The sequence below is a fragment of the Zalophus californianus genome, chromosome 10 (genome assembly GCF_009762305.2).
Source record: "Zalophus californianus isolate mZalCal1 chromosome 10, mZalCal1.pri.v2, whole genome shotgun sequence".
Lineage (NCBI taxonomy): Eukaryota > Metazoa > Chordata > Mammalia > Carnivora > Otariidae > Zalophus > Zalophus californianus.
The window spans coordinates 18,453,749-18,469,665 of NC_045604.1; positions in this window are offsets into that span (position 1 = coordinate 18,453,749).

Here is a 15,917-nt window from a genome sequence, read left to right on the forward strand (position 1 = left end):
CTAAGGTTCATTTTCCAGAAGTTGTCAAGCTGAGTCTAGAATAAATATGAAAATATAAAGGACCAAGAATAGTCAAAACAATTTGGAGAAGAACAAAGAAGAATAATTTGGAGAACCTACACTACCAAATATCAAAATTATTATTATTCTATAGTAAGTAAAGCAGTGTGTTATAAGCATGGGATAGACAAACTGATTAATGGAGCAAAATGGAGAGTCCAGGAAAAGATTCAAACACAGAAAAAACCTGATTTATGACAAATGTTCTACTGCAGTTCAATTGAGAACACTTGACCTTTTATTTATTTATTTATTGATTGATTGATTGATTTATAGATATTTTATTTATTTATTTGATAGAGAGAGACACAGCAAGAGAGGGAATACAAACAGAGGGAGTGGGAGAGGGAGAAGCAGGCTCCCACTGAGCAGGGAGCCCGATGCGGGGCTTGATCCCAGGTCCCTGGGATCATGACCTGAGCTGAAGGCAGACTTAATGACTTAGTCACCCAGGCGACCCAGAGAACACTTGACCTTTTAAATAAATTTTGCTAAGTCACTAACAATTTGGAAAAATGGTGGCATGACCCCTAAGTTAAACTACAATTAAAAATCTCTTCCAGATGGATAGTAAATCTTAATGTGAATAGCAAAATAATAATAAAAAAAAACTTTTGGAAGAAATAGCAGATCTTATCAGCAGAGGTGGCACAAATTTTTTAAAAAGAACACAAAATGCATTGTTCAAAAAAAAAACAAAAACAACTGGACTATGTTAAAACTAAGTATTTTATTCATTAAAAGATACTACCAGGAGAGTGATAAGGTGACATAGAAAGTACTAGAAAAGATTTACCAGGCATGTATACAATTTAGGACTAATATCCAGAATACATATAAAACATACATAAAGAACCAAGTGTGTGTATGTATTTTTGTATGTATGTATGTATGTATGTATGTACATAAAATTACTACATTAATGGGGCACCTGGGTGGCTCAGTTGGTTAAGTGTCTGCCTTCAGCTCAGGTCATGATCTCAGGGTCCTGGAATCGAGCCTTCCCCCCCTCCCACCTCCAGGCGAGCTTCCTTCTTAGCAGAGAGTCTGCTTCTTCCTCTCCCTCTGCAGCTCCCCCTACTTGTGCTCTCTCTCTCAAATAAATCAATAAAAACTTAAAAAAAAAGAATTACTACATTAATAAGAATGTCAGAAAATCCAACAAAAAATCAGAAAAAAGGCTTGAAAAGATATTTTACCCAATAATATACACATTTGGCCAATAACCTATGAAAAGTAGCTCAACTTCATTATTAAGAAAATTTAAATTAAGGCCATTTCTACTAAATAAACACTATAATGATTATAATATAGACAAAAATGCATAATTAATTTTCATATTCTGATGATGAGAGTCAAAATTGGCAGAAGATCTTGGGTATAGTGTTTGACAATATCTAATAAAACTGAAAATGTACTCAGAACCAGTAAATCCATTCCTAGGTTTATACCCAACAGAATTTAGCACATATTTTTACCAAAAGATCTTCACTGGAGTATTTATAGAAGCAGTCATTGTGATAACGCTGACAGAAAGTTACAAATATTCATCAACATTATATAAACTTATTGTGGTAGAGTCACATAATGACATTTCCACAAAATCATGGACAACCTCACAAACATATTGTTGAACCAAATTATCCAAACACCAAAGAATATATCTGGTTGTATATCATTAATTTACAAAGAAAAACTGGTAAAAAAAAAAAAAAAAGTCAGTGTTGTTAGAATTTAGAACAGTGGTAAAAATTCCTGAAGTAAACAATCATTTACCATTATTGCCAGATGCAGTACTATTTCCAGAACAAAAGAAAAAGAGAGAAATGACACATTATGTGTAATTTTAACAGCTAGTTATTGATACAATTTCCTATTTCCTTGTTATTATTGGTACAGCCTGGCTTTCAAAGAGGAATCATTTTGTTTTGAATCTTCTCTACAGAAAATTCTCATAACTAAAAGTGCTTTCGTAAAGATATTCACAATTAAATATATTCCTCATAGCAAAACTTGAAAGCAACTCAAAGGTCTCACAGCTGTGGTATGGAAGAACCCACTCATACTGCTTGGGAGACTTGATTCTGAGGCTCTCTTCCCAAGTTCCCACTCAGTGACATCACATTCTCAGCTCTGTTCTTTGAAGTGCTGGTTTAATATTGACCGGCACATCATTGGGTGAGAACAAATTTATTTTTTGATCTAGCACATATTTGCCTTATTAAACAGCAGTTAAAATTAAGTCTTTGCACTATTTTGCTGGAAAAATGCTTCAGTACAGTTATTTTTTAATATTGTTACTTAGTTGTACATATAGATGATATAGTTAATTACTATGACACACGAAGTAAAAAGAAATAAAGGGAAACGCCACATGTTAATCTCAGAGAATATGATTTTATTATTCTTATGTTTCCTATCTTTTTAATTAAAAATAATTTATTATAAAATCCAAAAATACAATAAAATGCATTTGCTTTTTTATTTTATTCATAATGGTTACAAAAAATGAATATGCAAATTCTTATTTATTATGAAAAGTACAAGACCTAAAAACTCTAAAGTTTATATCAGCTAATTCTTGTTGCTTAGTTTAAAAAACCATGTCAATATCAATCTTTGTTTCAAATGTCTTATTGTACTGCATTATTTGCAATAATGTAAGATGCATGTTTCATTTGGGACACTCACACAGTTTATCTTAAAAGAGAGACAATTAATAAAGGATTAACATCTTGCTATGTTGTTGTAAAATTCAAGAGATATGTGTAAAACAGTAAACTCTATTAAAGAGGATTAAATCCATTAATTACAAAAGTCTGTGAATATTTCTGCAGAGACCCAGTATGATTTATTTTTCAAATGTAAATTAAAAACCATCAAACCAAACAGAATTATAAGCTCAGAAATCTATGAGAGCCACAACACAAAAGCCAAGCAAGCAATCCAGTATTAGACTGTCTCATAATTTGTAGCCAAGACTGTATTCATTGTGATTCCACTTGTTTTATATTTCCAGTATGCTAGACAATATGTATTGTAACATTAAGGTAAACACAAAATTAATTAAATAAAATATGATACTGTGTTTTATCTTCCTCTTAAAACATAGCCTTACAGCTTATTTTATGAGTCATACTATTTAAATTTAGTTTTCATATACTATGTAATAAATTTTAGTAGGTCTCCATTTTGAAAGTGGAAGAGAATTTATAGGGGAGTTTACCAGTTGATGATTTTCCATGAAAATGAAGTTATGTTAATATATTCCTTCTCAGAGCAATGTGGAGAATTGTGAACTAATGATGTTTCTATGAGGGAAAATGATGCAATATATTGTAAAAGTGACAGGGATGGGACAGTACACAATCCAAGTCTACTGCCTTGTAATTCACTTAAACCTTCAACATGGGTCAGACTTTTCACAAAGACATCATCTGAAAATATATTGCCAAAGAAGGCACTTCTAAGAATAGGTTTGCTTCATTATTGCCTTAGTGCCCCTCTGAATCTGCTTTCTGCCCCTCTAGCTCCTTTCAGTGTACTTCACTGGATCAATTGAAACTAAGTCATGCTCTCCAACCTCCCAGTTATATGTAAGAAAATAAAAGATTTTCCACTGGCTAAAATGGAGAATGGAGGCTAAAATGCTCCAAGGTATGGTTTCCAGCGGGATCCACTAGAATTAAGTGAGCAGTTTCCTTACAGGGTACATTTACCTTCAAATCAGAGCTAATAAAAAGTTGTAGTGGGGTTTTCATTTCTGTAGTTTTACTCTAACTTTCTGGAAAAAAATTAGATTTTCATATTCGACATTATAAGAAATATGTATATATATTTTTAACCTGGTGATACAAAATACATAGAGATTTTGGTTCAAACAAAAACTGTTTTTTGGGGGTGCTTGGGTGGCTCAGTCATTAAGCATCTGCCTTTGGCTCAGGTCATGATCCCAGGGTCCTGGGTTCGAGCCCCGCATCGGGCTCCCTGCATGGCGGGAAGCCTGCTTCTCCCTCTCCCACTCCCCCTGCTTGTGTTCCCTCTCTCGCTGTGTCTCTCTCTGTCAAATAAATAAATAAATAATCTTAAAAAAAAACCAAAACTGTCTTTGCTTGTTTTGTTTGTTTGTTTTGCATAAATAGCTGCGCTCAGCAGATAGCAGAAATCACCAGGGCCAAAACAGAAAGAAAAAACAAACCAAAGCAATAAGCAGGCAACAGAAGTATTTACACATCTTAGCAATGAGGTGTGGTCTTTATTTATTGATTTATTTTTTAAGTAGGCTCCCAACTCAGGGCTTGAACTCAGGACCTTCAGATCAAGACCTGAGCCAAGATCAAGTGTCACTTAACCAACTGAGCCACCGGGCGCCCCAGAACCTGTAGTTTTTAAAACAGCACAGGGAAGAATAGAAAAATCTTATAGCCCTAACTCAAGGTTAATTCAAGGTACTGAGACCCACCCTGCAATGCCTGGAGACTTACAAGGACCATAATGATCCCACCCTGGGTTTGTGAAATAAGGAAAACAAATCCTTGAAGAAGTTTTATCCACAAGCTCATTTTCACATTGAATTTCTGCTACTTGCCTGATGTCTGAAAAGCTAAACAAAAAATGTAAGTGGTCTGGATTTATATCAAAGTATGAGTATCACAAAAATTTTTTTTGCCACTAACAAAAATGAATGAGAATTCAACCATCAAAAGATAATGAGGAAAAACGAAATATAAACTACCTTTGGGATGTAAACAACACACTGAAAAACAACTTGCTGATAAATGATGAAATTGACTAAAAAAAATGAAATTATTGCACACATGCAAAAACTTGACATTTGCACTTAACATTTTCGTTTTAAATACATGTAATAGAGAAGAAAAATTACAAATTAACCATTTGACAAATTGGAAATTGAAAAATAGAGTAAATCAAAAAGAAACTAAAGGGAGGGCAATATTAAAAAGCCAGAACATAATGAAATGGAAAACAGAGTACAACTGAAGTATCCAAAAACCTAACAGTTTTATATAAAGAATAACAAGAAAACTTCTGGCAAGAGAGAGCAAGATTTGTGAACGAGGTCCAGATAAAAATTATTACTCCATAAGAATAGACATTAATTCAAAAATTTTAAATGAAACAATTATGAATGCACTTATGAATAATTTCTTTGAAAAATATACATTCCCAAAACTGACACAAAAATAAATACTGTAATGAATAAACTTTTAAAACCATTTTGGACATTAAATAAGTGGTTAAAAATCAAGACATACATACAAACACATAATTATGGAATAATTTTATATATGAATTATAAGAGCAACTCATAATAATTTAATGTTTGGAGCAAATCAGAGAATAGCAAAAGAACAATATTCCTGAATTTATTGTGTGGAGCTAGTATTTAATAGATAATTATACCAAGCAAGAAGAATCTAAGAAAAAGAAATCATAACTGAAAGCTGTTTATTTTGCCATGATAGTGGTTTTGCTTTTCCAATGTATTTTCTAGGAATTTACCACACATTCCATTTTGTTTGCATTTGTATTTGTTTATATTAGTGTGTTCCATTAGTTTGTATTATCTTTTTTCCATATCTATGTTTATATTTATATCCATGCTTGCATGCATGCATCCATTCATCCATCCATCCATCTTCTTTCTATTTTTTTCTCCATCCATCCTTTTTCTTAACTCCTTCTGTATTATTTCCCAGTGTAAAATGCTGTGCAGGCAGTTTAGGGGTCTTTGATTCTCCTTACTGCTCCTATCTATGTACGTTTTCTTATAATTATTATCTACTCTTTTAGGCCATTTTTGTAAGTAGGTCCTTGTTTTAAATAATTATCTTCCCACTGACACATTTTCTCATTAGACTTTGAATTTGGTCTTCTCAGATATTTAGAGAGAAGAAAATAGAGAAGACAAAAAATTAACTAAAAATTTTTAAAGAAATGCAGGATACCTGCATTTGGCATAGAGAAATTTTGTATTTTATGCTCTGTAACTCTATTGCACTGATATAATTTACCTTCAAAAATCCTCCTATAACATCTTCCTATTCCCCTGGATCTGGTGGCCATGCTCTGCATACTCTTCCTTGTATATGAATGTATTGCCCAAAGTCTTAGCTAAGCTACTGTATACCACTGGATTCCATCCTCTCTTATCTACTGAAGAACATTACTCCAGCTGTTTTCTTCTTTTCCTCCTGCACAAATATTTTTCCTTCTAGTCCTTATCACACTAATGTGACATATGGCATTATTTATATCAATTTAGAAAAAAAAAAAACCTTGACTGTGTTTTTGTCCTTTTCTCTCTTCATACCAAAATTCTTTGAAATAATTTGTCTTCATGTGGTATTATTTTTATTTCTCAAATTTCATTTCCTGTTAAACCCATTCCAGTCAGGTATTTACCCCTACCACCCCCCCAACACTGACCAGCATCACTGTCACCTGTGATAACCACACCACTGAATCGGATGGTAACTCACTCAGTTAATCTAACATCTGCATTACACAGAGGTGATTGCTTTTTCTTCAGACTTCACTGGGCTTCCAGGACACACCATTCTCTCACTTTTCTTCCTATCTGTCTGGGACCTACTCCTTAGCCTTTTTTGCTGATTCCTTCTCCTCCCCTTAATCTCTAAATGTTGGAGGGCGATTAGATTCAGGAATTCTTCCCTTTTCTAGTCACTTTCATTCTCTTAGTGACCTCATCCAGTCTCATGATTTCCTAAGCTGACAACTTCTGATTTTATAATATCCAGCCTGGATTCCTACACTGAGTGCATAGTTTATTTGTTTTGTTTTGTATTATATTTTTCTGAACACCCAAGGAAGATCTAGCCTATGATTAAAAAGTATATATTTTTATGTTAAAAAAATCACTTTATGTCAGTGCTACCCTTTTCAGTGTCCTGATCATCAGGCTTTTTTGTTTGTTAGTATATTTGTGTGGGACAGCATACATATGTGTGTTTATTCATTTTCCAAGAGAATAATCTTTCCAGGTTCTAAGTTTATGAACATAAAATTGTGTGTATTAAATTTGATCCCAATCACTGTCAACCTGGGTACTGTGAAAATTCCCTTTTTAAGTATTAAAATAATAGATTGGTGTACATATTACATCTTTAGCCAAATTCTCCATGCCAACCAGATGCTTATCTAGTATAATTTTTCTAGATTACAGTAATATGCTCCTAATTTCATTGTTAAACCTTATGGCTATGAGGCGAAACTTTATTTCTAGATTACTGGGAACAACCTTTAGTTTTTTGTTTTTTTCCTAAATCTTTGATTAAAAAAATCCCTGTTCTCCAAGGTGTACTGCTATTAGGTCTCTTCCTTTGAGACAACATTCAGGAAATTTATAATATCAAATGAAAATAGTCCCTCTTTGTTTTATTCTTTCCTCAGCAGTTAAACATATAAATGGATGTAAAAACTGAGGCATGGATTTCAGAGAACAAAGGGAATGTTTCTGATGTTTCAGAAAATAATTTTCTTCAACACATATGATGTGGATTACACAATCAAGTGCACAGGTTGGGCCTAAAAGGGAGAGATATAGTAAGAGTAGGTTTATAAGTTTGTTTCCTTGCTCTCTCCTGTCAATGATCAAACATGTGTCAACCATTGACCATTTAAATCTGTCAACTTGATTGTCAAATTGAGACTGTAAACTTGACCCTAAGGGGAACTCTCTTACATTGTACCAAATCATCAGTCATCATTCTATTATTTTTTTTTCCTTTCATAAATATTCATGGCAATTTGAAGTACAACCATATGAATAAACCATATAGGTAATACTAACATAAAAATAGTGTAAAAGCATATTACAGTATATGTTAATGATACAAAAATGTGTAGAAAATTTAGATTAGTTTGTGCTGCCATGGAAAATTAAAAAAATAAAATAAAATCAGCACCAGTATTGCTAATAGGGTTTTATGTTTCAAATGTTTTCACACTGTTATTTACACTGTTAAAAAAGTAGGTCTATATTGTTTCAAACAACAACCTTTTTTTTTGCAAATTTCCTTCAAGGTGCACATATTTAGTAAATCTACTAGTTTGTGGAAATATTTATAAAATGTTTTTATGGATACAATATTAATTTCTATTTGCAGTTTTTGAAAAATTTCAAGGTGAAAATCACTGAAGGCTTAACTATGCACTGTGGTAAATCTTCCAAAATATTTTATCCAGATACAGATAAAGGGAGAGTAGACTGATTATTACAGTTGTGTCTTAAAGGATGGTAAAATTTGCTCTCACAACTTCTAAGTTTATTTGTAGTTTCTGCTCTAGTCATAAAATTCATGGTAGCTTTATATTTTATTTATAATAAAGTCTTGTTTTAAAAACCTATTAAGTTATTAATGTAAGTTATCTATATTTATTTTATTTCCCAGGCAATAGGTCTTGTCTGTTTCAATGCTTAACACAGGACCCGGTATCTAATATGATGTATGCACAAATATCAGTTATTCTTCAAATATATAAATGAAACCTGACTGCATTTTATGCTAATGGAAATGATCCCTTTCAGAACTTCTTGCATGTTAATAGTAAGATACATAGTAAAATAACAATTAAAATCCAAAGAAAATACCATCCAATACAATACAATGTCCTTAAAAAACAGATAATTTTTATAATAAACCTAAGCAGTACAATGTTAGTGAAGACTAGCACAGATGATAGAGCCAGGTTGCAGGTATTTAAATTCTACTATATACCTATGCAGTCTGGAAATCACAAAACCCCCTAAGCACAATTTCTTCAACTTTAAAAATGTCTCTTTCTTCTTTGGGTAATTGCAGGAATTAAATGAGTTACTATATGTAAAGATCTTAGGGTAGTGTTTGTCACCTAGTAAGCCACATGTCACATCATTGTCATTGTTATCTATATCAACTTTTGACGATCAGTAACTTATGAATAAGTATATATTATATTGTATTCATGAAACGTACCCAAATGTAAATTGTGCCACATGATGCACAAGAAAGAGAAAAAATGCACACGTAAAAGTAATCATATGATCAAACAAGATGGAGAAAAAATTATTATTCAAAGATAAACTTTTTTGCAAAGGACAAGCTCATAATCTTTAATATGCTAAAATTAAAATTAATTCCAAGACTTTGGATCAAAAGTCTAACCTGCCTCAACCAAAGCACTATCCTTTGAGACCAGTGTTTTTATGTCCATCCATTTTAGAAAGACTATGACAGAACATGTCTAGAATTTAAATAGTACCACTGTTGGTTTTGAATATTAATTTTTATTAATTTGATCTTAAAGGAGCACAAGAGGTGTTCTAGGTCAGAAACATATGTCTTATTAAATTCCTCACAGGAAATAATAAAGTGTCAGCCCCTTCTTGTCCTAGACCTTATCCCTGGGGCAATGGGATGCAAGATGATGGTATTTTTTCCTATATAATTAACCAGACTCTCTATAGATGAAGGGCAAGGAAAAATGATTTTTCTCTGCTTATAAGAAAGAATGAAGCACTTGCCCTCACTCCTCTCCTGAAAGGTTATTTTAGGAAAAATAATGACCCCTCCTTTTAATTATAAACCTTTTGGTAATGTCAATATAATTTCTCCAGGAGTGACATCGTCCTCTGCATCTCAGCCTTTAAAACTTGGAGCTGTCTCCCAAGTTCTGAGGCTTCATTGCTTTTGACATGTAAATACTTAGGAAGATAACTACCCATTCTTTCCAGTACCCAGAGATTTAATTTAGGAATATACCCCAGGCTCTAAGAGTTGACCTTGTACTTGAGAAAAAAAAAGCAAGTTTTATCATTCTTTGAATCAGAGCAATTAACCAGACAAAAGGATAGAGATCTAAATCTCCAGGTATGTGAAGAGTATCAGGAAGTTAGTGATTTTTGCAAGAACCCTGAGGAACCCAGACAGGTTTTATTTCCCCACTAATTAATTAAGCATATTTTTGAAAAGTTAAATAATTAGCAATATTAAGACCATACCATATGGACACAGAAACAAATTTTTGTTTTATTTTGTTTTGACTAGTTCTAATGGGAATTATTCTATTGGTTGGACAAAAATAATAATTTAAATCTGCCTCTAGCAAACAACATCATAGTTGTGGGGAAAAAAATTTTACAAATATTTCAGGCATCCATTTTGCCTCTAGAGAACTATGTGATTTTGTACATATTACTTAAAATTACCTCTAAATTTAGGCACTTCCAGCAATAAACATTTATTATCACACTTGCTTGTGGTCAGGAATCTGGAGCTTTGGTGGCTGATTCTAGTCCGAAATTTTTCATGTTGCTGTTAAGCTGTTTTGTGAAGGCGGCACTGTGGTGGGGGATCGGGTCGTGTTTCTAAGTTCCCTCGTAGTTCCTAATCAGGTGGCCTTTCCACAGGACTGACTCATGACAGATGTGACATCTGTTCTTTCTAAGTGAGCAGAGATCTTAGAGGCTTGGTAGTATTTAGACTTGGTAAATGTGGCTGGATTTTAGTCAGAAGGCAGACGCTTAATGACGATGTTCTCCTGGATAGGATTTGATGATAGCTGAGGCACCTATGTGAAAATGGTTTGTAATGTCGTAACTGTTGTTAATGCAGTTTATAATTCCCTAAAATTGAATAATACATGAATATAAAAAATTTGAAATTGAGGGCTATGTTTATACAGAGAATATCTCCCAAAATACATGCATTGTAAGTAGTCAGTCACTCTAAACTTTTAAATCTAGCAAATGATCTTTTTAATGAATAACTTTGTTTTAAAATCATATAATAGTAGACCAGAGACTATGACAGCCTAATCTCTAGTTAATATATCTTTATGATCTTCTGAAAAGACTTTACAAGCAGTAAATTTATGATTGGCATATAGAATATTTTAACTTAGAATTTAAATAGATTTCTAGGGATGTCTGGGTGGCTCAGTAGGTTAAGCGTCTGTCTTCTGCTCACATCATGATCCCAGGGTCCTGGGATCAAGCCCCGCAAGCCCCATATCGGGCTCCCTGCTCAGCGGGAAGCCTGCTTCTCACTCTCCCACTGCCCCTGCTTGTGTTCCCTCTCTCGTTGACTCTCTCTCTCTCTGTCAAAAAATGAATGGAATCTTTAAAAAATATAAATAAATAAATAAATAAATAAATAAATAAATAAATAGGTTTCTACATCTTCCATGAGTTAAACACAAATGTTTTGGTCATTTATGTTCACTTTCTTATTCTTATGCCAGCTTAGTTTTGATTGGTACTGATTTGCTGAGGTTCAAATTTTGAATTCTAGTATTGCTTAAACAGGACTGAAATTGATGAAAATATTTTCAACTTTGGTGTGCTATACCAGTCAAAATTCGTATTAATATTACGGAGAATAATAATTTTTGAAAAGTTAATGTCAGGTTTTCCAGAAAATGCTATAATCCCTCCATTTCTTATTGATGAAGGGGTTGATAAAGAAGATGGAAACAGAGAAATTATAAAGCTAAGATAAACTCCAGAAAATTTTTATAAATGAATATGATGTAAAACTCAACAAAAGTTAAATAAATATAAACATTTATCAAGGGGTACTATGTGACTAGAACTCTGCTGTAAGTAAAATAATCTCACAGGATTTTTACAATAAGGACAGTGACAGAGGTGGTGCTTAGGGTTAACAAATAACATTTGAAATTATGCCTATTATGTTAGGACTTCCACAATCAAAGTACAGTTCCCAGGAGTTCCAACTTCATTTATCAATATTCTCCATTAACCAATCTACTCTAAGACAAACAAACAAACAAACAAACTTTTCTCTAGTTCCTACAACTGCCTAGATTTCCAATATCCTTCTCTTTACAGTGTTAGGCTTCCCAGAAATTTCATCTCTTTCCTCTCTCCACATTTATAAATCTAATTTCTCTTTCAAGAACCAAGATTCTGTCTGTCTAGATTCTTCTCAAAACTTAGGAATGGACTTTTTCTCAACTCTAATTTCTTGGCAGTCCATTTGGTTAGCAATTATCTTCCAACTTGCATTTTAGTTATATAGGTCATTGTCCTGTTTCCATCTTCTGATTGAAAGCTTCATGAAGTCAGAACCCACATCTGGTCTATCTCTGTGTTTTCATAATCACTAGAAAAATGTTTTGCAAATTTTATGCAATTGATACACTTGCATTGCATAAGTGAGCATAGAAGTCATCACCTGCTTGCTATGGACGATTTTACAAATCAAACATAGTTGTTTAGACCAATAAGAACTTAAGATATAGATTCTACACTGTTCAACTAAAGGAAGTAACACATATAATTAAGGTTCTTCAGTGTCCGTATAATACCAAAAAGTATATCATTATTTGATTCCATAAAACAAAATATATAAAGCAAGCAATACCATAGAAAGAATTACTTTACAAATTCATGAGAATAATTTAAAAAGTGGGTTATTTAGACACCAGAGAAAGACCTATAAAAGAATATTTAGCCCATTTTTGTGAGTGCATAAGAAATGTCTTAATCCTAAGCAAATTTCATCAGTAATATTTATACCAAAACATTTAAGTAGTTAACTTACATTCTAAAAATAAGATTCTTATATAAACAAAATGTGTAATCGTGACAGATCTATTGTCTAGATTGACTAAAATAAAGGACTGAAAAATTGAAATGGAAAAAAAATATCATATATGATGGAGGGTCATTATATTTTTAAAATGCCAACTTCAGAGAGGTTATCACTAAATACCATCAAATTATCATTGTAAAACCAAAGGGATGAGCAGATACAAAGGGATACTCATATTTGTATGCTTTCACTGGTCTGCAGATTATTATTTTCAATTACTGCTACCTACTGTATACGCACTGGGATAGAATAGGCAATAGGATATATTAGTCCCACTTTTTTTAAAGGAATTGCAACATATACTCTCTCCCAATGGCAATTCCAATTGACTTTATTTAAAAATACATGAATGAAGGCCGCAGGCATTGAACTACTGGAATTCTTATCACTTGGTTGAGTTTGGGACCGGGGAGCTCTGGCATCTGGAACATTCAGGTGTTTCTCATCTCTGGACTCCCCTGCTGGGCCTTGTAGAACTCCCTAAATGCCAGGAGATCAGGCTTCCTCTGGGAAGAGTGTTCAAGGTTGCAGCACCTGGAAGTTGAGTCCACCATACTCCAAGCAGTCCTGATGCTCAGAGCATCCCCACCCTTCTTCCAGGATTTGCATATACTCTTGCCACGGACTCCAAGCCACATAGCACCCCCTATGAATTCCAAACTCACCCTGTTTGCCCTCCTGGGAAATCCTACATTTCATTCACCTCAATAAAGCCTCAGCCCAGGTCCAAGGCATCCTGCTGTCCAGCCCCCCAAAATATGAAATGTCTGTGTATGCAAGAATATGTAAGAGTCTTATATGTAAAAATTATGTTGTTGGTCCATCCTGGCTGATACTCAAGGATCAAAGAGAAGGGTAAAATCATCGCAATTTCAACTTCATTTTTAAATGTCATGTCACTTATACCAAGTATAGGACTTTACTTAAAACACAGACAAGAGATTGAATCAAGTGACCATAGAAGCCTCAGTGGGAGGTAGGGAATGTTAGTATAATGGAGACACTGTGGGTTATGTGAATGAATTGCAAAAATAAGACTGGTGATATAAACCCATTTCTTTTTTTTTTTAAGATTTTATTTATTTGACAGAGAGAGACACAGAGAGAGAGGGAACACAAGCAGGGGGAAGGGGAGAGGGAGAAGCCGACTTCCCATCAAGCAGAGAGCCCGATGTGGGGACCGATTCCAGGATCCTGGGACCATGACCTGAGCTGAAGGCAGATGCTTAACCACTGAGCCACTCAGGTGCCCCAAAGCCATTTCTCTACTTAAAAACTCCGGTACTCATTTTATACAAGTTAACAATTAAGTTTACAGAGTTGTAGAGATAAGAAAATGTCCATGAAAAAACTGATACCTTTCAGTGCTTAATAAGCCTTGCTGTTACGTTTGCATACTAGCCTACAAAAAAACGAAAATAGGTAGTATTATCATCATTATCTCTGTGTTCATTATCATGAGAATTTTGAATGTGGGGTAGCCTAATACTAAGTTTTTACATTTTATTTTACTTTTTAAAGATTTATTTATGTATTTGAGAGCGAGAGAGAGAGCAGGGAGAGGGGCTGAGGGAGAGGGAGAGAGAGAATCTCAAGCCAACCCCCCCCTGAGCTCAGAACCTGACACAGGGCTCAATCTCAGAACCCTGGGATCATGACCTGAGCTGAAATCAAGAGTCAGTTGAGTAACCAACTGAGCCTCCTAAGCATTCCTTAAGTTTTCACATTTAAAAATTTTTCCATTTGTTTTAATACATCAGTTTTCCTAATCAACTTTTTAAAATACATTAATGTGAATGAGATACATGTTAATACGTTTGCAAGTAAAGAATCTATAAAATTATTACATAATATGTATTCAACTTTGAAAAGTATTTTTACATATAAAAGTTTTTATTATAGTGGTTGACTTATTTAATAATGCTGAAATTCTGATTCCCTATGCAGTCTGTCATTCAGTCAGTTTGGTAGCTGTTCAGTAATTTTCTATAAGTATTACGAGGTTGGGGGAATTTCTAGTTTAAAGAACAATGTGGCATTTGGTGCTATAAAAAAAAACTTTGAGGTAAGTTATTAGCAACAACATTTAAAAACAAATTGTATAAAGTAAAATAAATAAAAATAAAAACAAATTCCCATTTAATGTTTTAGAAGACATCTCAAATAGAATGATAGATATTTTATTTTATTTTATTTTATTTTTTTTTTTTTTAAATATTTATTTATTTATTTGAGAGAGAGAGAGAATGAGAGATAGAGAGCACGAGAGGGAAGAGGGTCAGAGGGAGAAGCAGATTCCCTGACGAGCAGGGAGCCCGATGCGGGACTCGATCCCAGGACTCCAGGATCATGACCTGAGCCGAAGGCAGTCGCTTAACCAACTGAGCCACCCAGGCGCCCAATGATAGATATTTTAAAGAGGGTGTTTAAGGTTTGATTTTATTCTTACGTGAACTGCAAATGTAATGAATTTTTTATGTGACAGTTGTTATTTTCTTTTGAAGTTTATACTCTATTCGAAGGAAACATAGGTTGCCTCCTTTAGGCAAGGTATTTCTTTGTACACAATCTCATATATATAAAGTTTTAAAAAAAAGAAAACGAAAATGAAAGGAAAGGAAGAAAAAGAGAGTAGTGGGGATGGGAGGGAATGGGTTAGGCTTTAATGAACATTCCAAATTTTTATAGTAAATTTTTAGACAAGCAAAGAGAAGTAATTTAACCAGCCACATTTAATAAAATTTCAATTGATCAATTTAATTACACAGAAATAATCACATTCCACAAGTATTTAATATACATCTTCTTTATGGAGCCATATAATAAAATCAAATTTTGATTTATTGATACAAATAAGTAACATGCTCGTGAGAAATAAAAAGAAATATCTTGCCATGTGTAAGCGACCACAGATCACTTCAGTGCACTCTAAATTTAAAAATGTTATCTGTGAACTCAGAAAAAAAATGTAAAACTAGAAGAAGGTGTATGTCTGATCAAGGTCAACATTTTGTCACTATGGAAATTCAAGTAGAAAAGGGTACATCTGGGGCCCCTGAATGGTTCAGTTGGTTGAGTGTCTGATTCTGAATTCTGCTTAGGTCATGATCTCAGGATCTTGAATTCAAGCCCTGGGTCAGTCTCCACAGTCAGTGGGGAATCTGCCTAAGATTCTCTCCCTCTCCCCCTGCCCCTCTCCATGCACTCTCTCTCTTT